The 25,723-nt window shown below is 53.0% G+C and overlaps 1 protein-coding gene across 2 annotated transcripts in view; it reads right to left on the bottom strand.

The window, feature by feature from the left end:
• Positions 1 to 25,723, bottom strand: part of PTPRN2 (protein tyrosine phosphatase receptor type N2) — a 638,480-nt gene that overhangs the window by 539,928 nt on the left and 72,829 nt on the right. The window contains exon 2 of one of the 2 annotated variants that reach the window (XM_055421657.2): positions 20,145 to 20,217. The exons of the other annotated variant lie outside the window; for it this stretch is intronic. The gene's annotated coding sequence lies outside the window, so the exon portion shown is untranslated. The remainder of the gene's footprint in view (positions 1 to 20,144; positions 20,218 to 25,723) is intronic. 2 annotated transcript variants of the gene reach the window in all.

The raw sequence follows: 25,723 nt of genomic DNA on the forward strand, positions 1-25,723 counted from the left end.
GCTACGTGCCCTGGTCTGAAGCACACTCACACATCTAGGTGGAGGATGGGAGGCGGCAGAAGCCTCACCCTGGGAGCCATCCTTGGGTGGTTGTGCCCATGGAGAGTCCTGGAGCTGGGCTCTGGGGGGACTGTTCCCGGATACACGTCTGTCAGTAGTCAGACTCGGGTGGGGGTGGGGGGGTGCGTTGTCCACATAATCACCCAGAAAAAGGCAGTTCACACCTGAGCACATTTTCTCTAGGGGGTTGAAGAGACAGTGGCACCAGGAAATCAGCCTTGTGGCTCCACTTGCCATAGACTTCACAGGCGTGAGAAGAAAACTTGAGCCGATTCATTCGTGTTGCACCTGCTTCTGGAGCACCTGCCCTTCCTGGCCTTCCGTGGTTCTTGTTGCTGCTATTCAGCCACTCTGTCCTGTCCGACTCTTTGCGACCCCATAGACGGCAGCACACCAGGCCTCCCTATCCTTCACCATCTCCCAGACTTTGCTCAAACTCATGTCCATCGAGTGGGTGATGCCATCCAACCATCTCATCCTCTGTCATTCCCTTCTCCTCCTGCCCTCAATCTTTCCCAGCATCAGGGTCTTTTCTAATGAGTCAGTTCTTCACATCAGGCGGCCAAAGTATTGGAGTTTCAGCTTCAGCATCAGTCCTTCCAATGAACACTCAGGACTGATCTCCTTTAGGATGGACTGGTTGGATCTCCTTGCGGTCCAAGGGACTCTCAAGAGTCTTCTCCAGCACCACAGTCTGAAAGCATCAGTTCTTCAGCGCTGCTTTCTTTATGGCCTTCTGTAGGTGCTGGATCTGCTAATATGACCCGTGCGTGGGTCTCTTGCTGTCTGTGACTTAGGCTCTAAAGCATGGAGTGGGAACAGAGGATGCCTGTCTGCCTCTTCGCCGCGCTTTCAGATGCTCGTGGCCACCTCCTGGGGTTACCCAGATGCCCACATCCTCGTGGTGACATGGGTGCAGACTGGCAGCCAGGCCGGCAGCAGAGGGAGGAGCCTGCAGGTCTGGTCCTCACCGCCACACTGGAGTCACAGGGCAGAGTGTGGGCCGTGGTGGGACACCCTGCAAGGGGACCCCGCATCCATGACATTCTGCACTTCCAGAATTTGTTGGTTTTTAAAAGGCTATCTCATCATTTGACCTCCAGTCAATTTGGAGGCAGCCCTTGAAGAACATTCATGGTGAGAATGAATCCATCCTTCATTTGTTACCACTTTATAGAATGAAATCACAAGCATGTCCCTGAATTTAAGTTTTTCTTCCTCATGAAGGGAAACAGGTATCAATACAATCTCTTAATTGTAAAAATATTCATTACTGTCTACTGAACACGTTGAAGGAGTAGGGGCTTTATATATATGGATATCTTTGGTTGTGTCGGGTCTCTGTTGGGAGAAGTGGGATCTCCAATCCTTCGCTGCACTTGTGGAGTCTAGTTTCCTTGACCAGGGGTCCAGCCCGGGCCCCCTGCATTGGGAGTGAGGAGTCTGGGCCACTGGACCACCAGGGAACTCCCAGGAGGGTTTCTAAATACATGGTTTCATTGGGTTGAAACACAAGAAGTCAGACAAGTCCAATCTCTGCAGGAGTAGATGCAGCCTCTCAGGAGACGCTGAACGCTGAAATGAATGCAGGCGACACATGGTGGGCATGGCCTCCTCCAGGGGCTCCGGGGCCTTTGCCCGCATCGGGCACACACTTGCCTGCAGGGCAGCATTATCAGACCTGTACAGTACAGCCTTCATGAGCTTCCCACATGGCTCAGTGGTAAAGAATGCCCCTGATAATGCAGGAGACCCACGTTCAATCCCTGGGTTGGGAAGACCCCCTGGAGGAGGAAATGCAACCCACTCCAGTATTCTTGCCTGGAGAATCCCATGGACAGAGGAGCCTGGTGAGCTACAGTCCATGGAGTCTCAAAAGAGTCAGACATGACTGAGCCACTCAACAACAACAATATGACCTACAGGACATGTGCCAAAACCTTGCCTTAATCTTCACGTGCAACCACAGCAGCAGCGGTCCTGGAGCAGCAGAAGGGTCGCTAGGGGCAGGCCCGCCGGGCACAGGTCCGTGTACCATCTTCCCTCCCACACACAGAGCACAGGACTCCACTGAACAAGGCTGACACGGTCTTGAAAAAGCTGAACACTGTTTTTTTAAGTTGAAGGGTTTTCATATGCACTGTATAAGTCTAAAAATAAATTTTTTATTTAAAAAATTAATAAAAAAGAATTTGAAATAGAATAAATTGTCTTCTAGTCCAGCCTCACAACCTCCAGCTGCCAGCGGATTCTTGGCATCTCCCATAGAATGTTTTCCACACACAAGGGCAGAACCACAATCAGTTCAGTCCAGTTGTTCAGTCATGTCCGACTCTTTGCTACCCCATGGACTGCAGCACACCAGGCCTCCCTGTCCATCACCAACCCCTGGAGCTTACCCAAACTCATGTCCATCGAGTCGGTGATGTCATCCAACCATCTCATCCTCTGTCACCCCCTTCTCCTCCCACCTTCAATCTTTCCCAGCATCAGGGTCTTTTTCAGTGAGTCAGTTCTTCATATCAGGTGGCCAAAGTATTGGAGCTTCAGCTTCAACATCAGTTCTTCCAATGAATATTCAGGACTGATTTCCTTTAGGACTGACTGGTTGGATCTCCTTGAGATACAAGGGACTCTCAAGTCTTCTTCAGCAGCAGAGTTCAAAAGTATCAATTCTTCGGTGCTCAGCTTTCTTTATAGTCCAACTCTCACATCTATACATGACTATTGAAAAAGCATAGTTTTGAATAGATGGACCTATGTCAATGAAGTCGTGTCTCTGCTTTTTAATATGCTGTCTAGGTTGGTCATAACTTTCCTTCCAAGGAGCAAGTGTTTTTTAATTTCATGGCTTCAGTCACCATCTGCAGTGATTTTGGAGCCCAGGAAAATAAAGTCTGTTGCTGTTTCCATTGTTTCCCATCTATTTGCCATGAAGTGATGGGACCAGATGCCATGATCTTTGTTTTTTGAATGTTGAGCTGTAAGCCAACTTTTTCACTCTCCTCTTTCACTTTCATCAAGAGGCTCTTTAGTTCCTCTTCACTTTCTGCCATAAGGGTGGTGTCATTTGCATATCTGAGGTTATTGATATTTCTCCCAGCAATCTTGATTCCAGCTTGTGCTTCATCCAGTCCAGCATTTCGCATGATGAACTCTGCATATAAGTAAAATATGCAGGGTGACAATACACAGCCTTGACGTATTGCTTTCCCAATTTGGAACCAGTCCATTGTTCCAAGTCCAGTTCTAACTGTTGCTTCCTGACCTGCATACAGATTTCTCAGGAGGCAGGTCAGGTGGTCTAGTAGTCCCATCTGTAAGAATTTTCCACAGTTTGTTCTGATCCACACAGTCAAAGGCTTTGGCATAGTCAATAAAGCAGAAGCAGATGTTTTTCTGGAACTCTCTTGTTTTTTCCAAGATCCAGCGGATATTGGCAATTTGATTTCTGGTTCCTCTGCCTTTTCTAAATCCAGCTTGAACATCTGACTGTTGAAGCCTGGCTTGGAGAATTTTGAGCATGACTTTACTAGTGTGTGAGATGAGTGCAATTGTGCGGTAGTTTGAGCATTCTTTGGCATTGCCTTTCTTTGGGACTGGAATGAAGACTGACCTTGTCCGGTCCAGTGGTCACTGCTGAGTCTTCCAAATTTGCTGGCATAGTGAGTGCAGCACTTTCACAGCATCATCTTGTAGGACCTGAAATAGCTCAGCTGGAATTCCATCACCTCCACTAGCTTTGTTCATAGTAATGCTTCCTAAGGCTCAGTTGACTTCACACTCCAGGATGTCTGGCTCTAGGTGAGTGATCACACCATCATGGCTATCCAGGTCAATAAGATCTTTTCTGTACCGTTCTGTGTATTCTTGCCAGTTCTTAATATCTTCTGCTTCTCTAGGTCCAAACTGTTTCTGTCCTTTATTGCGCCCATCGTTGCATGAAATGTTCCCTTGGTATGTCTGATTTTCTTGAAGAGATCTCCAGTCTCTCCCGGTCTGTTGTTTTCCTCTGTTTCTTTGCACTGATCACTGAGCAAGGCTTTCTTATCTCTCCTTGCTGTTCTTTGGAACTCTGCATTCAGATGGGTACATCTCTCCTTTTCTGCTTTGCTGTTCACTTCTTTTCTCAGCTATTTGTAAGGCCTCCTGAGACAACCATTTTGCCTTTTTGCATTTCTTTTTCTTGGGGATGGTCTTGCTCACTGCCTCCTGTACAATGTCATGAATCTCCGTCCAGAGTTCATCAGGCAGTCTGTTTATCAGATCTAGTCCCTTAAATCTATTCCTCACTTCCACTGTATAATCATAAGGGATTTGATTTAGGTCATACCTGAACGGTCGAGTGGTTTTCCCTACTTTCTTCCATTTAAGTCTGAATTTGGCAGTAAGGATTCGTGATCTGAGCCACAGTCCGCTCCTGGTCTTGCTTCTGCCGACTGTATAGACGCGTTGGCTAAAGTCAACAGGTCTTCATTCTCGCATTCTTTGAGTCTTCTTGTGAAAGGCAATGAACACAGAGAAGCGAGCACAGAACTTCACAGTGTGACACACAGTCATCAAGTAACGCACAACTGTTCACAGAGTCACTCACAGAATCAAGCCCCCAGGCCACGCACACCCGTGCAGGCCGCCGCCGCATCCTCTAGCTGTCTACCTCCCCTCGGAGAACTGGACGCCCGTGTGCCTTCCCTCTTTCACTTGACTTTGTATGTGATCCGAGTCACCATGGTTTGTTCAGTTTCACTGCCGGGGAATGTTTCTACTGTGTGAATGTAAGGAATGCACAATGTATTCAGTTTATACTCATAAATATGAAGAATATTCAAACAACATAGAAAATACACAAATTCCATCATATGAAACATTCACCTTGTGTCTTCTGCCCCTTAAGTGCATTTGGGGATTTCCTGACTGGCAAGCTTAGGAACATGGCTACTTGTGAGTGTCCTTGGGGGTGTCCCTGGCGCGCAGGGCACTGCAGCTGCCGTCCACGGGCAGACATCACTCCACCACCAGCCCACACGCTCCTGCTCTGCATTCTCAGCAGCACCCGGAACTGGCGGACTTGCGGTTTCCACCCGTCTAGTAGGTGGTCCGCCATGCATCACGTGGCTCCCATTTCACTTCTCTGCTTCAGTAACTAGGTTGAACACCATCTTGTTTGTTTCAGTCACTTGTGCTTCCAACTCAGAAATTCCTGTGCAAGTGTCTAACTGATTTCCTCTCGGCTGGCTGGCTGTCTTTTCCTTAAAGATCCATGGGGAGTCTCTATGTCACCGATCAGGAGGCCTTTCCCGGGTGTACACAGTTCACCTTCTCCCACGACTGTCCTATTAAGAGACATTCTTGATTCTAAACAATGTTCTTGAAAGCTGAAATTACCAATCTTTTACTTCATGGACACAACTAAGCAACTGAACAACAACTTTGTGGTTAGTGCTTTTTAAGTCCTAGTTCAAAACCTCTGTCCACGCTGAGGTCATGAAAGTCTGTGTTCTCACATAAAAACCTTTACAGTTTTCACTTACATATATAGAAGTTGATCTATATGAAGAAATTAGGTCCAGTTTCACATTTTCTAATATGGATCCCAGCTGTTCTACAGCTTCATTTTTTCATTCCAAATATCTTGAGATCTTTCTGTATCTGCACATACACAGTTCCATCTTGAGGATAAATCATAATTTGAAGAGCAATTAGGATATTCATGTGGTTTTCTATTCCAGTGTTTCAAAGACTCATTTTACATTTGATTCTTTATACACATATTTAAGCATATTCATCATGGATTTCACAGGTGTAGGCCTGGGGAATTAAAAGCAAAGGCATTTTGTATTTTCTTAGATATTGGGTTTTCTGTCTTGCTTTAAAAAATTAATTCTCTGTCAAAATTATTAAAAATTCCCCTAAGTTTTCTTTTAGTATTTATGAAGTCCCATTATACTCTTAAGCCTTTGAGCCATCTGGATTTTATTTTGGGGTAAGAAGTTTGGGAGGGATCCAGCTATATATTTTCCAAATGTCTGGCCAGTTGTCCCCAAATCATTATTGAATAATACATCTTTCCCCACTGATTTTAAATGTCATCATTATCATATACTAAATACTCGCATGCACGGGGTCTATTTCAAGGCTTTCTGTTCGCTCTCTTCAATCCGTCTGTCTGTTCGTGATAGCCGCCACTCGGGTGTAAGGACTCCATCGTCTCGGAGCACCGGGCGTGGGGCAGTCAGCAGCCCCCATGCAGCCTCCCTGCCTCATGACCTTCCCGTTACATCTCAGTGTGCACTTTACAACTAGCTCGCTCAGTTTCAGCAGAAATTCTGTGAATGTTTTGTTGTGCTCACTGAAACACCGATGTCACTCAGAGAGCAATGACACCCTACAGTGTTGGAGCGCTCTGCCCAGAAACACTGTCTGCTGACAACCCGCTCCTGCCCAGTGAGAGCAGGTCCCATCTTGCCGTGTGTGTACGCACCTGCTTGCGCGTCTGTGTGTGTGCATGCGCGTGTGTGTCTCTGTGTGTGTGTCTGTGCGTGCGTGTGTGTGTGCCTGCATGCGTGTCTGTGTGTGTGTGCACGTGTGTGTGTGTGTGTCTCTGTGTGTGTCTCTGTGTGTGTCTCTGTGTGCATGCACATCTGTGTGTGTGCGCATGTGTGTGTCTGTGTCTGCGTGTGTATCTGTGTGTGTGTGCGCGTGTGTGCAAGCACATCTGTGTGTGTGCCTGCGTGCGTGTCTCTGTGTGTGCGTCTGCGTGTGTCTGTGTGTGTGTGTGTGCGTGCATGTCTGTGTGTGTGTGTCTCTGTGTGTGTATCTGTGCATGTGTGTGTTTGTCTGTGTGTGTGTGCACGTGTGTGTGTGTGCATGTGTGTCTCTGTGTGTGCGTCTGTGTGTCTGTGTGTGTGTGTCTGTGTGTGTGTGTCTCTGTGTTTCTCTGTGTGTGTGTCTGTGCATGTGTGTCTCTGTGTGTGCGTCTGTGTGTCTGTGTGTGTGTGTCTGTGTGTGTGTGTCTCTGTGTGTGTCTCTGTGTGTGTGTCTGTGCATGTGTGTCTGTGTGTGTGTGCATCTGTGTGTATGTCTCTGTGTGTGTGTCTCTGTGTGTGTCTCTGTGTGTGTGTCTGTGCGTGCGTGTGTGTGTGTGCCTGCGTGCGTGTCTGTGTGTGTGTGCGCATGTGTGTCTGTGTGTGTATGTCTCTGTGTGTGTCTGTGTGTGTGTGTCTCTGTGTGTGTCTCTCTGTGTGTGTCTGTGTGTGTGTCTCTGTGTGTGTCTGTGTGTGTGTGTCTCTCTGTGTGTCTCTGTGTGTGTCTCTGTGCGTGCGTGTGTGTGTGTGCCTGCGTGCGTGTCTGTGTGTGTGCGCGCATGTGTGTCTGTGTGTGTATGTCTCTGTGTGTGTCTGTGTGTGTGTGTCTCTGTGTGTGTCTGTGTGTGTGTGTCTCTGTGTGTGCCTCTGTGCGTGCGTGTCTCTGTGTGTGTCTCTGTGCGTGCGTGTGTGTGTGTGCCTGCGTGCGTGTCTGTGTGTCTGTGTGTGTATGTCTCTGTGTGTCTCTGTGTGTGTCTCTGTGCGTGCGTGTGTGTGTGTGCCTGCGTGCGTGTCTGTGTGTCTGTGTGTGTATGTCTCTGTGTGTGTCTCTGTGTGTGCGTCTGTGCGTGCACCCCTTCCCGTCCTCTCCAGGCCCTTCTCCCACAGCTGCCGTCTGGGGTCACAGGCTTTTCTGCCTGAAGACCTCCTGCTGGTTGTTCCTAGTCAGGGCACTAGCAGTAAATTTTGTTTCTTGATGGCCTGAAAATGTCATAATTTCCCTTTCCATTTAGAAAGATCCTTTCTCTGGGATAGATGTTCAGTTTGGTGGCTGTTTTCTTTCAGTTCTTTAAAGACATCATTCCATTATCTTCTAGCCACCCCCAACTCTGAGGAAGCTGCTGTCAATGACATAAGAAACCACCCCCCAAACCCATGGCTGAAAACAACAAGCGGTACAATTCTGCATGAGTCTGCGAGGGGGCGGGGGCCAGTTGCGGGGCCGTGCTCCTGCGACTCTCCTCCTGGGGGTCTGGGTGTGACGACATCAGAGCAGCAGCATCAGGACCTCATCCTTCTGTCCTCGTCTGACGGTCAAGCGAGCCACAGCCGAGCCAGAATCAGACAGTGGGGAGGAAGCTCCCCCTGTGATCCAGGCTTGTGTGGCAGAGGGCATGCATGCAGCAAGAGGGAAGACCTGCAGCTTACTGCCATCTTGCCCATGCTCTTCTTAGAACCTTTGAGGTTATACGTGTTTTCTCTGGCTGTGATGGCTTTTTTAAATTTGTATTTTCAACAATTTCACTATGCTGCTCCCAGGTGTGTGCGTGTGTGCATGCATGCACGCCTACTCTTGGGATTCGTGGTGCTTCTTGAGTTTTTGCTTGATGTCTCTCCCATGTTTTGGAAACCTGCTAGTCTTCATCTCCTCAAACGCTCTGCCCCTTCTCCGTCTCCTCCCTGTGGACTGTGACTCACAGTCAGCTCCCTCCTTGCTCATGGGTCTCTCCCCCTATATATTTTTTCCATCCTTTTTTCTCTTTGGATATTGTCTTCTTTTTAATATTTTTTTATGTGAACCATTTTTTAAAGCCTTTATTGGATTTGTTACACTATCGCTTCTGTTTCATGTTTGGTTTTTTGGCCCTGAGGCATGAGGGATCTGAGCTCCCTGACCAGGGACCAAACCTGCAAGCCCTGCCCTGGAAAGAGAAGTCTTCACCACTGGACCCTCAGGAAAGTCCCTGGATACATCTGACCGATGTCACCCATCCCCACTGACACTGTGTCTCATCTGCTATTAGGCCCATAGGCTGCGTTTCTAGATTCAACATGTGCATTTACAGGGCTACCATGGCCATGTGGTTCTCTTCTGCAGAAAGTCTAAAAGTTCTCCGAAATGCTCCACTTCTCAACCACTGTTTTTAACTGCCGAACCATCAGTACGTCGGCGTCAGAGGCTGATGACGGCAGTACCCGCGCCGCCATGCATCTGCCTCTACCACCCAGCCGGCTCCTCTCGCCCCGTCACCTGGCATGCAAGGCGGTCTTGGCCGAACGCTGACACAGCGTGTGAACCGCGGAACAGGACCTAGCCGGGATCTCAGCCACGCAGGGCCTTCCCCTCAGCTCCTGGCAGCAGAGGCGCAGGGCGCCGGCCATGCACCCTTCCTCCTGCCGCACGCGCAGCCGTTCAGGGTCCGACCGAAAGCCTAGCTTGTCCACCGGGGTCCTCACACCTCGGCAGGCCCGGGCCCAGCACGCACACCCGCAGCAGCTCTGCACGCGCGCTCCGAGCCTGCTCTCTCTCAGCCTCCCTCCAAGGGCCTCACTGACTGACCGGCCTGGACTGGCCCCTCGTCCTGTGGTCCTGGGACTTCAGGTCCTGGCTGTGGTCGTAGCTCCACGCATCTTTTATCGAAGTTTTCTGTACTTTATCCAGCTTTTCTATTTGCTTTGAGGTAGAATTTTTCTGCTGCAAACTGGCCATCACACCCAGAAGCAGAAATGTCCTCAGCAAAATTCAAGGGGGCTTTCATGAATGACCTGTGCATGCTTCAGATTACTCCAAGCCGGCTGAAACTCCTTACGTTGCTCCTTTCTCCCACTGCGTCTTCTGCTGGATGTTGGTGCCGAGGAGAACCCTTCATCTCCACGTTAAGCACGCGCCTAGCACTACCAGTACCTCTTCAGTGGGTTCTCTGAGGTTTTCCAAGTAAATAATCATATCATCTGAAAATGAAGATCATATTGTCTCTTCCTTTTGCTTTTATACCTCTTAAGTTTTTCACATTTGTTTGATGAGCTGACGTAGCGGTCTCACCCTGGAAATCCTGATTCCACTGACCTGGGGCATAATGAAGACAGGAAGTTCCTGAATGTCCCCAGGTGACCCCGACGGACGGCAAGGCTGCGGCCCTCAGGCTGAGGCTCAGAGCTGTGCTCAGTGACAGGCTGTCAGTCCCGTGCGGACAGAATCCACGCAGTGAAGCTGGCCTTCGACACTCAGTCCGTCCACCTATATGTCTCATCAGGAACAGAGTTTGAATCTTCTCTCTCTGGTGCTCTACAAACAGACACATGCACGTCCCGCTGTAACCTGTCACTGTGGTAAGTCATGTTAACGCCTCACTATTGGGTTACTCTTTACTCTTAGAACAGGATTTTTTCAGTGTGCCACTGAATTACGCTAGTAACGTTCTATTTCAGATTTTTATAAGAACGCTTGAGTGGCACTGCGCTATGACTTTGTTGACGGGGCGATCTCTCTTTGGGCCGCACTGGGTCTTCCCTCTGGTTGTGGAGGGGGCTCCTGTCCAGACATGGCGCACAGGCTGCTCACGGCAGAGGCGTTTCTTGCTGTGGAGCACGGGCTCCAGAGCTTCCCGTCTCAGCAGTGGCAGCGCATCAGCTTAGCCGCTCCCGCACGCAGGATCTTCCTGGAACAGGGATGGCACCCGTGTCCCGTGCACTGGCCGGCAGACTCTCAGCCACTGGGCCCCAGGGGAGTCCTGTAGGCTATCTCAGTTTCTGAATCAGTGCTGTTTTTGTTACAGAGAATTTGAAGGTTCTCTGTGTGTCATGTCACCACTGGACTTATCAATTCTTTGGAAGTTGGATAGAAAGACGGCATTTTAATAAACACTTGCTGTAGTAACTTGCTTTGTGCAGTGCATTTCTTCTAAGATGGACTTAAGGCACAGCACCCACACACACACACAGGACGGGTGGCCACAGCACCCCACACAGCCCTGCCGTCGTTCAAGTCTATCCAGACAACAGCTGAGTCCGCGTGAGAGCCGCCTGGCCCCCCCTGCTGTGTCAGTGAGGGGTGACCTGCACAGCCCAAGGGACTACACATGGACGCCCACATGTGCCCGTACTGGTCACCGGTCTCGGATGACACAAAACTTCCCTTCCCCAGGGTGGAAAACAGATACAAGCAACCATCACAAAAGGTCAGGGAGCATTCAGAGAAGAAGCCTCGTTGAAACCAGCAGTGGACATTCAGTAACTCCTGCCCACATGCGTCTCTCTGTCCTCAAAGCTGCTGTTCCTTAAGCCTCTGGGCCTTGGCCACCCCCTCCCCACGTGGGGTGGGGTTAGAGGTGCCATCACGGGGTGGCGCATCACCCACCACCATGATTCAGCGGCCTGCCTCCCCACACGCCCGTGTCCTTCCTGGGTGGGGCGCTAATCCCCAGCTCCAACCAGCGCCTGCCACTGCCACTCAGCCAGAGGCCCCTTCACAGAATGAGTTACTCAATGGACAAAGGACACTCAGCCAGAGGCCCCTTCACAGAATGAGTTACTCAATGGACAAAGGAGCACACGGACTTTTAGGCAAGAGAGAGGGGCTGTGACTTTGACGTTGATTTCATGACCCCGAACCATTATGCTTTTAAAGGTTATATTTAAGAAGAGAGTGAATTAGATGGGAAAATACACATTATATAAATTCAAAAGACAACTGTAACAATGCTGTGTTTATAAACGCATAAAACATGTCCACGTGCAAGAAGGACACAGAAGAAAAGAGGTCAAAACGCAGCTGCCTCTGGTGACTGGGCCACAGGCTCACCTTTTCCCTGCTCTCCTGCACAGGCTGACTTTTCTTTAATGACGAATACTGCTTTTAGAATGGAAAATAAAGCCTCCATAAAACTCCGCACTTTGGACCACACCAGTCAGCACCTTTTGCTTACAAGAAGCACTGCCTACAGGCCACTGCGGGCTTCCCACATGGCACTCGTGGTAAAGAACCCCCTTGCCAATGCAGGACACTCAAGAAAAGCAGGTTGGATCCCTGGGTCAGGAAGACGCCTGGAGGAGGGCACGGCAGCCCACCCCGGTGTTCTTGCCTGGAGAATCCCATGGACAGAGGAGCCTGGCGGGCACAGTCCATGCAGTTGCCAAGAATCGGACACAACTGAAGCAACTGAGCTCACACACACAGGCCACTGGGATTCGGCATGCCTCCTACCCAGCCTGCTCGTGCCCAGGGAGCAAGGCCTTGTACCCCACAGGACAGACTGACCACCTCTACCCACGACTAGAGAGGGGCCTGTCTCAGGATCGAGGAAATAAATGAGAAAACCAAAGTACATTCTTAAAAAACTTTGATCTTAAGGGAATCAGATATAATTGAGAACAGGATTGAATAGGAAAGACGATCACTCTTGAATGACTTTTAACAGTTATTAATCTGCAGTACGCTTTTTTACCTACTTCTGCCCAAAGGAATATCTGTGGAGATTTTTAATAGTTTGATTGGATCCCATCTCCACTCAAGCACCCAGGCTTCTTCCACGCCACCCTCTCTGTCGACGACGGCTGGGAGACAGTGAGGAGTGACGAGGCGCTCAGACCTTGGACGGCGCCGTGCCCCACTCAGGGCCCTCCACGCCCAGACAGGTGCGCTAGCACGTGGGTGGAAGGGTGCTCGGCTCCGGGCATCTCCCTGGGACACCGCATGCCTGCTCAGCGCACGGGGCAGGGAGGGTCGCCCCATCACACTCAGGGCTCCCATGAGCGGTGCCCCACGGCAGCTGGCCTTCTCCGTGGACTGCATGGAGGTCAGTACTTGACCCCCGCCCACCCCCGGAGGAGTAACTGAGACCCAGCACTGGGGCGGGCTGTGGGGCTGGGGGACACTCTGCCGCCTGGAACTCGGGCAGCCGGCAAAGCGGGCGTGAGGCCCCTTGCCTGCCTTGGACCCCAAGAAAGAGTTCGCAGACTGTCAGACCCCAAGCACTTCCCACCACGGGCTGCGTACAAACGAGGAGCAGAGTGAGGAGCCCACGTGTGTCCAGCCCTGGCCTGGTGCTCTGGACACGGGGAGCCCCGAGGCAGGAGGCTGCATGGGCATGGCACCATTGGAGACTCCCACGCGGCCTGAGCTCCACAGTGTTTAGCCTAATGTCGGGAAGCCCCACCCACAGCCCTCTAGGAACCAGGAAAGAATTAAAACAGGAGCCTCCCTCCTGCTCAGGGGGAGATAATTCTGCGGCTCATCCCCACCTAACTGGACCACCCACAGCCCATCTGCACCCCGTGCTCCCGCGAGCCATCTCGCCACCCCAACACCTCCGCTGGGAAACAGGCAGCTCCGACAGCTGTCTTGACAACTTGTCAGACAGCTGGTGGTCTGAGCAGAGTCACCTGGTTTTAAGCACAGTTAGTCTTCAGTCCAGGGCTGGTTTGTTCTTATTTCCTTGAGGCCCGTTCTCCAAACTGTGCCAGCTTATGTCATGGCTGCCGTCCGCTCGTCAAGCAGTTAACTTCCACCCGGTGGGGGTTTTGGCATGTACAGATCAGCCCAAAGGACATGGCTCAGAATACTACCTATAGCCCTTGAGGAGGACTAAAGCTCCTTGATTCTTTAATGGCTAAACTATTACTATTTCACCATTCAATAAATTCAACGTTCAAAAAACTAAGATCATGGCACCTAGTACCATCACTTCATGGCAAATAGGTGGGGAAACAATGGAAACAGTGGCAGACTTTATTTTCTTGGGCTCTAAAATAATCGCAGTGACTGCAACCAGGAAATTAAAAGACTCTTGCTCCTCGGAAGAAAAGCTATGACAAACCTAGACAACATATTAAAAACCAGACATCACTTTGCTGACAAAGCTCCATATAGTCAAAGGTACGGTTTTCCCAGTAGTCATGTATGGATGTGAGAGTTGGACCATAAAGAAAGCTGAGCACTGAAGAATTGATGCTTTTGAACTGTGGTGATGTCGAAGACTCTTGAGAGTCCCTTGGACTGCAAGGAGATCCACCAGTCCATCATAAAGGAAATCAGCCCTAAATATTTACTGGAAAGACTGATGCTGAAGCTGAAACTCCAATACTTTGACCACCTGATGTGAAGAACTGACTCATTTGAAAAGACCCTGAAGCTGGGAAAGACTGAGGGCAGGAGGAGAAGGGGACGACAGAGGATGAGATGGTTGGTTGGCATCATTGACTCGATGGACATGGGTTTGAACAAGCTCCGGGACATGGTGAAGGACAGGGAGGCCTGGCGTGTTGCAGTCCGTGGGGTCGCGAAGAGTCAGACACGACTGAGTGACTGAACAGCATGATTATTTCATTTTGGCTGTTTCCCTTTGTTTCTGCATTTTCTGACTTCTCTGATTAAATTTATTCTTCAAAGTTTTCTACAGACAAAATGCAAGCAGAGGACTGGGGCGGGGCGGGGATGGAGTCTGTTCTGGGAAGGCCCCACAGGTTCCTGCTCTGTTACAACAGGAGCAAGAGGAGGACCAGGGGACCCCGGTGACCCAGGGTGGAAGCGCACAACGTGAATACACAGTGGTCACCAGACAGACTGGACAGCCAGGCGGTGCTCGCGGGGGGCGGCCTGGGCGCCGGCGGAGTGTTCTGACTTCATCAGAGCCTCGTGTCAGCTGACTGTGTGAAAGCATGCAGATGCATCACTGTGACAAAGGCAAGTGAGGGAGGGGCTAAAGCACCACGTCCCGTTAACACAGAAGAAACTGACGCCTGCTGAGACCGGCCCTGCCACGGGCACTACGGCAGGTGCCCAGAAGCATCACTAGCCGGGCAGTCAAGACCCCGCCCGGGGGGTTCACACTCCAGGGGCAGGCGGACCGGAAGCCACACACCCAGCGAGCCCAGACTGGTGGCCGATCACGCACCGGACACTGCCCTAAGCACCTGGTCTCCAGCGGGCGCCCGCCGAGGGCTGGCCCACACGGCGCCTGCTGCACGTGGGCACCGGGGGGACTGGGCAGAGGGCCTCTGACCTCCCGAGGCTCCCGCGTAGAGCTCCCAGGTCACACTGTGCGGCTGCTCACGTGTGGACCTACTTTCAGACCCTGACCCGGCTGCCCTGCCCTCCCCTGGGGTCTCTCTGTTGGACGGTGCTTCAGACCCTGACCCGGCTGCCCTGCCCTCCCCTGGGGTCTCTCTGTTGGACGGTGCTTCAGACCCTGACCCGGCTGCCCTGCCCTCCCCTGGGGTCTCTCTGTTGGACGGTGCTTCAGACCCTGACCCGGCTGCCCTGCCCTCCCCTGGGGTCTCTCTGTTGGACGGTGCTTCAGACCCTGACCCGGCTGCCCTGCCCTCCCCTGGGGTCTCTCTGTTGGACGGTGCTTCAGACCCTGATCCGGCTGCCCTGCCCCCTCCCCTGGGGTCTCTCTGTTGGACTGTGCTTCAGACCCTGACCCGGCTGCCCTGCCCGCTCCCCTGGGGTCTCTCTGTTGGATGATGCTTCAGACCCTGACCCGGCTGCCCTGCCCGCTCCCCTGGGGTCTCGCTGTTGGACGGTGCTTCAGACCCTGACCCGGCTGCCCTGCCCGCTCCCCTGGGGTCTCTCTGTTGGACAGTGCTTCAGACCCTGACCCGGCTGCCCTGCCCCCTCCCCTGGGGTCTCTCTGTTGGACGGTGCTTCAGACCCTGACCCGGCTGCCCTGCCCTCCCCTGGGGTCTCTCTGTTGGATGGTGCTTCAGACCCTGACCCGGCTGCCCTGCCCTCCCCTGGGGTCTCGCTGTTGGACGGTGCTTCAGACCCTGACCCGGCTGCCCTGCCCTCCCCTGGGGTCTCTCTGTTGGACGGTGCTTCAGACCCTGACCCGGCTGCCCTGCCACCTCCTCTGGGGTCTCGCTGTTGGACGGTGCTTCAGACCCTGACCTGGCTGCCCTGCCCCCTCCCCTGGGGTCTCTCTGTTGGACGGTGCTTTGTGCAGCAACAGGAAGGACTTACCATGGCACTTCCTCGGTCACTTTCCACGGCACACGTTTGAGTCACCGGCCTCCAGAACTTAGGTAATTCTACTGCCAAAGCCCTGGCAGCCCCGCACCAGGTCTGGCCTTGTTGGGGGGTCGGGTTATACTGAGTTGTGCCAACTGTTTATATCCCTGTTCTGCCAGGCACCCTATCCTGTCTCTACCTGACCAAAGAGCCGGACAAACAGCCAGCCTAGGGTGCAACTGGTATTTTGAGCCCCAAGTGAAATAAAGTATATGAAATCTCCTATAAATTATGAAACACTGTTCAGGTGTTAATAATATTTATAGCTATTTACAGTCTTATGTGTTTTGGGCAAATATCCTAAATAACGAAGTGTAGAATACTGTCAACTCCTTGGACTAGGGTTATTTACCTAAGACAGTCTTGCGTTGGAATCTGCAGTTTCTTAAATGGCAGACTCATCGGGTGCACTGATTTGCACGTCCACAGAGAAGTATCTTCCATGCTAATGATGCTCTTGCTTACAAACCATACAAGTAATACTGAAGAGACGGAACTGCCCCTCCAGACGCTTGGTTCTGTTGCACAAAGCACAGCTGGCGTTTCCGTGTAGATGTCGAGGAATTTTCAGGGTTGGAAGGTTTCTTAGGAATCATCTGGCCCAGTGGTTCTCAGCTATGGCTGTGCACTAGAACCGCTTCAGGGAGCTTTAAAACAGGAAAGGAAAGAGCTGATGCAATCCCCTCTCCCCGACCCTGGCAAGGCCTGGCCACTGGTTGTTTAAAAGCCTCAATGCACAGCCATGGTTGGCAACCCCTGATGGAGCTACACACTGTGACAGAGTCAAACGCTTTATTTTACAGGTAAGAAAATGGGCTCTTTCCAAGAAGAAAGCTCCTCCCATGAAGAATTCACTTAAATAGCAAGTCAAGGAAAGGCTGGCGCAGAGCCTTGCTGGGCCCTCAGTGTCCTGACCCTCAATCTCTTCTGTCTGTACCTCAGAAATCAGGACAATGGTGTGCCCACAGAGGTGCATACGCACACACGCCAGACAGTCAACGGCATCGGCCTTCGGATTAAGAAGATAAAAACATTAATCCACAGCGAACAGACCCAAACTGCGAAGATCGGGGTCTAGGAGAATGTGTGCGTGTGTATGTATGGCCGAGTCCCTCCGCTTTCAGCTGACACCTGTCACCGTGTTGTTAATCGGCGTGCGTTGCCAGTGCATGGGCTCGGTCGCTATACCCCAATACAAAGTAGAAAGTGTTTTTAAAGTTTGGGTCTAGTTGTTTTGTTTGTGATTCTTTTTAAAGAGTAGAGAAACCAAACGCAAGTTGCTGATGCACCTCTGTCTGTGGCGGGGAAGAGCCGGCCAGCCTGCGGACACTGGCATCGGCAGCCCGGGCCCCCGACCCCAGCCACTGGGCAGAAGGAGACACGTGACGTGGAAGCTGACGGCCACAGAGTCCAGTCGGTCAGACCAGAGGTGGGGCTGACGACCTGGGCTCCAGTGTGTGAACTGACACCCCCCACCCCTGTCCCCAGGACCCTCAGCGGTCTGGGTAACATTTGAGAAGGTTTCTGTTCCCTGAAACAGATGAGAACATCTAAGTCCTGCGAGCCATCAGAGCTGCCTTCAGAGCATTTGTTCAGTCCACTGGAAGTGAGGGAGAGACCCTGGCCACTGGAAAACAAAAGGCGTGGGGGGTTTTGCTCCTATGGGAACAAGGTCTGACACTGGAAAACGTAAAGTAAACGTGGAAGAATTCCATTTGGACACAGGTTATAATCAAATAAGGTCACAGTGTTCTATTCCAACAACTGGGAACATACAATTTATTCTGCTTTGCTGAAGAAATAAGACTGTCCAATATGCAATCCTATGGTGGGTTTTCCCAACTGCATGATTTCCTAGTGGCCTGTGGGATAATCTGCCTTTTATTTCTTACATTTCTGCGTCTTACCAGAATCTCCAGTAAGCTGACCCAAGGGAACTTCCCAGGTAGGTACCCCAAGACAAGTCCCGCCTTCTCCTCCACAAGGAGGTCAGCAAGCCCCCAAAGGCCCACGCAGGGTGTTCCCAGGGGCCCTGCCACCACACCCAAACACTGAAAACCACCCAAAAATGGCCCACGCACCAACAGACCAGGGCTCAGCATCAGAGCAGGAGGCATGGGCTGGGGAGGGCCAGGTGACGGCCGGTGCCGATGACCAGGTGGGGAGGAAGCTCAGGACGCCCGTCACTGCAGGAGGGTCACGTGCAGACACAACCCTGAGCGTGAGTCTCGGCGGACTTTTATGCATCACATATAATTGGAGGAAGGTGTGGGATGCCTGCTGCGGGGTGAACAGAGAGGGCGCGGGGGTAGGAAGGGTCTGCTCTGTCCCAGGTGAGCCCACCCGGGCAGCCAGGGACTCCTTGAAGACTGGGCAATGCTGTGGGAAGGGGCCGGGACCTGCAGGGTGTCCAGACTGCCCACATTCTGTTGGACTGGCTGCTCGAGGACATAAAACCCTGGTCATCAGTCTTGATAAACCAGTCCGCGTCTGGACCACAGCCTGGGTAATCGCTATTTTAATGCATCCATTAATCTTGTGCTACTTCCAATCTCTTCACCGCGTCACAATGTTTAAAAGCCTGGACACTTGACCTTGAGCTGGCCTAACCTCCACGGGCCCAGAGCGGGGGGCATGGGGAGCCTGGGGTCTGTGCGGCAGGCCCCACCACTGGGAGGCCTTCAGGCCATCGTGCTTTCCCCTCTTTATCTCCAAGTAGTCCCAGGGGGTCAGGTCTGCTCTAAGCAAAAATCAGAGCTTTTATTTTTTTCCAAAAAGAAGGAAGCAACAGGAAAGTAAACTGTCCCCTGTCAGACCCCACAGTGGGCAGCTGAGGAAGAGCCTCCTCCCTGGAGGATGACGGAGCGGAGCTGTCTCCTCAGTGATGGAGGTCGTCTGCACGAGGCCAGCCCCCCTGACAAAGGCCCAGGCTGACCACAGGCTGTGTCCACAGGGTCTCTCCCACCCACAGTATCACCGGGCTTCCAGTCTCTGCTATTTCTTCCAATTCTGAGAACAAGTTTAAAACCCATTAACAAAACCAATTTCAAGCCGAATGAATAAAGGGGAGGCCCTTCCACAGGCGGTTTGCTCTGATAAATATTTATGAGAGCGGAAGCAACCAAGAACCCGGGTGATGCGTGCCATGGCCCAGGATCTCTCCAGGGTTTGGGTGAGCGTGAGGCGCCCGGCTCATTCCATCATCGGAATCTGCCTTCAGGGAAAAAAATGACACCAGTTGGCAGCTCGCCCGGCTGGTGCTGTGAGCCGGGCCCCGGGCCCTCGGGAAGGGGCTTGCAAGGCGGTCCTTCTCTCCTCAATGCCCGCCTCACCACAGACGCCATTTCCTCGTCATGGCAGCAAATGCAGACTCACAAGTGGCAAACCCACAGCACTGACCCCAGCACCCCTGTGCTGTCGTGAGAAGCAAACACTGTGCTCAGCCAGGGGGACGGTGGGTCGGCCCTGGTTCTAGATTCGATTCTGACCCGTTCACCCAAATTCACCATCAAAGAGATCAGGTCTGTCATCCATTAAAAGAGGACAAAATTATCTCAGGAGGAAAGAATCTCTCAGGGATGTTGCAATAATCCAAGGAGATCTGTGTGTAAAACACTCAGAAAAGCACAAAGCCTCCAGCAAGTGCACCGTTACCATGTAATGCTGTTTCAGTTCCAGAAACGACGTGAGGGGCGTGGATCCACTCGGACTCCCTCACAGGCTCTGAGCCAGGGAGCCGATCAGGGCACATTCCAGAATAGCCCCACCGAGCTCGACTGTGGGGTCACTCCTGAGCCGGGGGTGGCAGAGACCTCTGCCGTTACCCAGCCCCAGCTGACCCTCTGCAGACCCGCCCTGTGAAACCTGTGCGTCCAGTGTCCCAGGTGGGCAGAGGCTCCTGGGGGCAGCCATGGCTCCTGATGGCGCCTCTCCAGCTGCCCCAGGGTGGAGCCGCGCCGCCTGGAAATCAGCCCAGTGGCAAAGTTTAGGCCACAGAAACCAACTGCAAACCAACACAGCTCTCCCGGAGCCGCTGACCACTGACCCACACAGCACCGGCCAAACCAGTGCTGTGGTTCGAAACGAGGCCCCACACAACAGTTACCCATACACCAAAAAAAAAAAAAAAAGCTTTTTAAAAATACCAATATATAATCTCTAGGACTCAAGTTTAGTATAAAATTTTGCTTTAAAAATACAGACTCTGGTGCTTTTCACGGTGGAGGGACTACAGGCACATTCCGATCTCTGGTCATACCAAACATGCTACTCACCCAGTCTCTGGTCGTGGCTAAAAACATCAAGAGCTCATGACCCCCAGTGCCAGCTCCCAGGCTCCTCCAACACCTCCAGCAAAACAAACCAAAAGTGAAAGAGGATTTAGCACATTTCTCTCAAGACTGCAGCAATTCTAGACTCAAAGTCCTACGAGCAGAGAAGGAGCAGCCATGAAAATATGTTAAAACTTTAACACCCTCCCTGCTGCAAACCCACTGCCCTCAAGAGCGACAAGCAACTGTCTCCATAAGGAGCCGCTTCAGGGTGTGAGTGTGGGCAGGGTGGGTAAGCAGAAGCCCACACGTGGGACAGCTCCAGAGGGGAGGCTGATGTCGGAACAGAGCAGAGAGGGCACACGTGCCCACATGATCTGCGCTTGGCAGGGGGGAAGACGCACCTGCAGACTGGACCACACCACAGCCCTGTGCCCAGCGTGACGTGCTCTAATCACTATGGCAGCCGGATGGGGCAGGAGCTGGGGAGAGGAAAGGATTCCCAACTCGAGCAGTGGATGCTTCCTGAAGTGCAGAAACGCAGACACGGGGCTCCCAAGAAAGACATGGTCACAGCCTCAGAAAATCTGGATTCATTTGAAATGAGCTAATTAAAACTCCAATCTTGGCTTTGAGAGACAGCTCAGATTATCCAACCATCTAACAGTTGACAATGATAAACTGGGAGAAAAAATGTTGTTTTAAATATTAATTCAGGAAAAAAACAGGTTGCCATAAGTATCTTAAAAACCAAAGTTTTAAGCATTTGAAAGGAAAAGAAAAAAACTGCAAGGCAGGTACCACTTCAATAAACAGCTCCAACAGGGAGGCGTCTTGGCCCTGACAACGTCTGCTTGGCTTAACTTGCTGCACCCAGGCCCCCGACGCGCCTGCCCAACAGCTCCCTCCTCCCCATCGGTGACGTTCTTAAGTAGACAGCAAAACCAAGTACTTATAAGACCAAAATCGAAACCAGAGGATCAGTGAGCAGAGACTCAGGCCAGAAAGGAAGCCCTGGCGGGCATGGGGGTGGGTCTTACACCCTCACCCGCCTGCACGGAGCCCCGCAGTGTGGCCCACTGGACATCACCACGGCAAACCCTGACTCAAGGGGAGGAGCCACGCTCATCCACCAAGAAGCCATCACACGCTGAGATCACGGGCGGACCCAGGGACCCTGGACCTCATAGGACACGCTGTCCGTAACTGGCGCTTCAAGCTAACTTTCCCCACAGAATGCTCTAAACAGCCCTGGTTGGGATACAATGGAAAATATGCAAGTAGGTTTCACCCGCTAGACGATTCATTATCCTCTCCCGTGTTTATAATTAAAGACTTTGAAGAGTTAATTGGACTAACTGGTAAGTCAATCTAGAAACAGGTACAGAAGGAAGAAATCACATTTCAGGAGAATCTTAAGACACACACACCCCAAGCAGGGTGCTCCCCTCAAAGGTGGCATTCTGCTGGGAAATGGCAATGCTGCCGCCCATCTCCCCTCGTTCCTCCATGGAGAGGGGGACCCCCAGGTGGGGGACACCCCAGGCAAGCAACAGATGAGGATGGGTAGGCAGGCGGGCAGTGGGCACTGGGAAAGAGTGGGCTGCTTGGCCGGAGGGCGTGTCCTGCCGGTGGGCCGTGTCCCGTCAGGGGTGTGTCCTGCTGGAGGAACTCCTGGAGAGGCCTGGGGAGGCGAAGGCCCCAGAGGGACCATCTAACTGCCCCCTGGGACGAGCACTGACGGATAGCTGGGAGTGGCTGCTGCAGCCGCCTGTGTACCCTGGGAGCAGGGGACGCAGCAGGGACCTCGGACAGCACCCCAAAACCCGAAGCACAGGGATGCATTCTGCTGGGCCAACCGAGTCCAGCAGTGGTGGCGGCACAGGCTAGGTGAGGCTGGTTGGCAGTCTGCTGGAGAGTCTGGGATCAGGGCACTCATGCCCACCCTATGCAGGGTGGACCCTCAGGAGCTTGCCTCCTTAGCCCCCAGCCCCAGGGAAGGCCACAGACAGCAAGGTCTGGAGCGACACTTTGACGCACGGGGTGTGTCCTCTCGTTGTTTACTCAGAGTAAAAAAACACCCCCGTCCCCTCCAGGACTGGTTACTGTGGTGACAAACACACACACGAGGGTCACAGCAGCCAGGCTGTGAGCCTCCCTGCGAGACGCAAAGAAGCAAGTCCTCAACCCCCAACACAGGGGCATCTCTAGTCCCCCAGAAACGCCTGCCCAGGAGCGGGAAGAGGCAGCCCAGGGGCCCCCTGGGAATTCAGGGCCCGGGGCCGCTAAGGGGAGGGGGACGCAAGCCTGCCTCCTGCAAGGTGACCCGACAGCCCCCCAAGAGGCGGAGACGGGGGAAAGCAGGTCACTTCCAGGGGCAGCTTCCTGGCTCCTGAGCTGCGATGCCAGGGTAGCCAGGTAAGGAGTGAGAAGACCGGTCCCGCAGGAGCCGAGCCTGAGAGACCAGCAAAGGGACCCTCAGAGCCCAGGGTGCCTGCGGGCAGGCGGGCTGCGTGCGCGTGTGCGGACACGTGCGCTCCTGCGTGTGGCGGCCGCTCAAGTGGAGCCGCACCAGCCGTAACTCTCCAGTCAGTCACGTGAGGCTCGAAATGGCATTTTTTTCCTGTTAGCATGCCAAATTAAACTCTGCTTTGCAGTTTAACTCAGTGATTAATCCCCATTCATTCCCCCTGAGTTGTGATTAACTGGGATCTGGGAGGGGAACGAGCCTCCCAGTCACACACCTCTGGGCAGCTGTGGCTGGAGCCAGGTCCTGCTCGCAGAGCCGCGGACCCACACCCTCCCGGCACGAGACAAGTGAGGCCGTTCTGTGTGCTCCCTGCTAGATCTTTCTCATGAGGAAACGCCTGGCTGTGGTGACAACATTCCCACAGCTCAGTGCCCCAGGCCAGCTCTGGCTGTCTGCAGACCAGCGGTGGGGACCGAGCCCTCCCTCTGGGCCCAGGCAGCTGAGGCAAAAGCAATTGCATCACTACTCAGGGCTCATGTCCCCAGGCCACCAAGGAGGGCGCTTGTCCACCTGGCGCTGTCCTTGGCCGGGACACAGCCTCTTCCCCGAGCCCCTCCTCTGCAGAAAGAGCAGGACACCATCAGAGACCCAGGACACAGGGAAGTCTGAGTCTGAGAGGCCAAGGACACAGCAGGAGAACGTGCTTCCTGAGCAGAACCGCTTCCCTGACACAGACAAATGAACTCGCGAGACAGCGGAAAACTCCCCCAGGTTACAAACGCCACCCCTCCACCTGGGCAGCCTGCAGACAGATGGACACAGCTTCTCTCCCACGATTCAGGAACTTTTCAAGGAAAACCCCTCTCAGAGGACAAGAGCAGCGTGGATCAGAGACGGCAGCCGGGCTGCCCCAAACTGACAGACTTCAGAGTATTCAAACCCTGCACCTCCTCCTGGTCCTTGGGGACACGTGACTGGTCTCTTCTGCAGTCTCCACCACAGTAAGGTCAGCGAGCACTTCGTGGGGCAGTGGGCGGAGGAGGGGGCTGGCCCCCAGCACAGGGGTCTCCTCAGATACGCCCCAGCGTCTCACAGAGGCTGCAGCCTAACCCCAAAGAGCTGCTGCAGGAGCTGGACTCGCCCAAGCAGAGCGTGAGGATGGCCCACTGGTGAGGGTCAGACCCACAGGCTGTCCTCTGCATCCTGCTGACAAAACAGTGCTTGAAAGGCCACATCCTCAACATCCCTAACCAAGCTTTGCAGCGCCGTGAGCTTGAGATGTATCCTGACGAGTTATCATCAAACTCTACCTCCCTGGCATCTAGAAGCCCAGGCAGGATATTATCATCCAGTGAAGAGCCAGTAAGCCAACTGTTTCTCAGCACTGCTTTTGTTACCTCAACAGCAGAAGCCAAAACAGGAGCATGACCTTCCTGAAACAAGGTGGGAACGGTTCTCACAAAGCGGATTTTGTGGAGCCATTCCATGGGAACCCCATCAAGCTTCAAAGTCAGCCTTCAGAGCTGGTGGTGGGGAACACCGAGCAGCCCCTCCGCACGCTTCTCTGCCCAGAGCCAGCAGCCACCAGGGCCGAGTCCCGGAGCCTCCACCCACAGCCTGGGGTGTCCAGACCACACGGCCTCGCCAGGCTCTCGGGTGGCCCATGATTCAGACCACATCGATTCTGTTGCTCCAACCTAATCTGTTTTTCAGACTGACTGTACTTTTTCATAGTCTCCAAGTTGTCAAATTAAAGCTCCTTACTATTCTGTTTTTCCAGTGCAATAGAACAGAATAGCCCCATTTATCAAACTTGCTGAGACATGCTGGGTGCACAGCAGGTCACAGCAGCAGCTGACAAACTCCGCCTGTGGTCACTGAACATTAACATGGAAAAAAGTGTTCCGAGAGCTTCCAACAAAGTTAGTGATTTGGTCTGCTTCTTTCGAGAAAGCTTCAGAAGGAAACGGAGAAAGGGGGGCGGGAGGGAGGGAGAATGGTCGTTCACAAGCCTTGGGGTCTGTGCACTGAGGACTGGAGGCTGCATATCCAAGACCCCAGAAAGGCCAACTCAAGAAGGCGGGTGCCCTGAGAGCTGACCTAGGCTCTTCCCGGCTCGGAGCCCCTGCCAGCCGGCCCCATGGGCAGCTGTCGTGGGACGGACGCTGTTCCGTGAGCCGGGCGGCCATCCTGGAGGCCCCTCCCAGCCACGGCCTCTGCTCCTCCTGTCCTGGACCCCTGCAGCTCATCACCGGACTTGGGGAGCTGCTCCGTGCCCAGGTTCTCATCCCGTTCCCACCCACAGTGCCAGCCCTAACTGAAGACAGTCTGTTCTCCTGCCCGCCTACCTCAGACACCCAGCACGTTTCTGCCGAGAAGCTCCCCTCTGCGGCCAGAACAGGGTCCATGGCTCCCCAGGGCTGCCCTGAGCGGGAGCTGGGGGCTGGGCCCATTCAGTCAGCGCCCACGGCAGCAGGCCCAAGCCAGACCTGCCTCTCAGAATCAGCTCAGCAGATGCTGAAACATTGTTATTAGATGAGTCTTATTGTAAAAGCAACACAGGACCGCTTTGATAAACGAAGGGATACAAAGGGACTTCGGTGTCTGTTGATGCCCCCACACACCCCCAGCCATGGTGAGCCTCGCAGCCTCACCCGGGGTCATGAGCCAGGCCAGCACCTTCCATCCCTGCTCGCTGCTGTCCCCTCGCTCGGTCAGGCCTCAGCGGGCCTTCAACTGGACTGGAGGAGCATCAAACACCAGCTGTCTGCGTATGTCAAGGCCCACGTGTTTCTGTTTCCACATAACTCAGAGCTACTCTGTTACATAACGTTAGCGCCCTCCAGGCAGGGAGGCAAGCTGAGGCTGGGGGAAGGAGAGCCTGCAGGAGCCATGACAGCTGCAGGCCTGCTCCCTGTCGGGGACGGAGGGGAGGCTCCGAGCTGCAGCGTTCACGCTGCCAGTCCACCCAAGCCTCCACTCACATTAAACACACACCTGTTTCTTTGATAATCCAACTTCACCAGGTCAGGGCAGATGATACGTTTTTTTAAATAAATTATTTTTTCAAAAGCTGCCTCCAGCTAAAAGTTTCACAAGGTGTAAGCACGAG

The sequence above is a fragment of the Moschus berezovskii genome, chromosome 3, assembly GCF_049115385.1.
Source record: "Moschus berezovskii isolate FMDL1 chromosome 3, NW_MosBer_1.0, whole genome shotgun sequence".
Lineage (NCBI taxonomy): Eukaryota > Metazoa > Chordata > Mammalia > Artiodactyla > Moschidae > Moschus > Moschus berezovskii.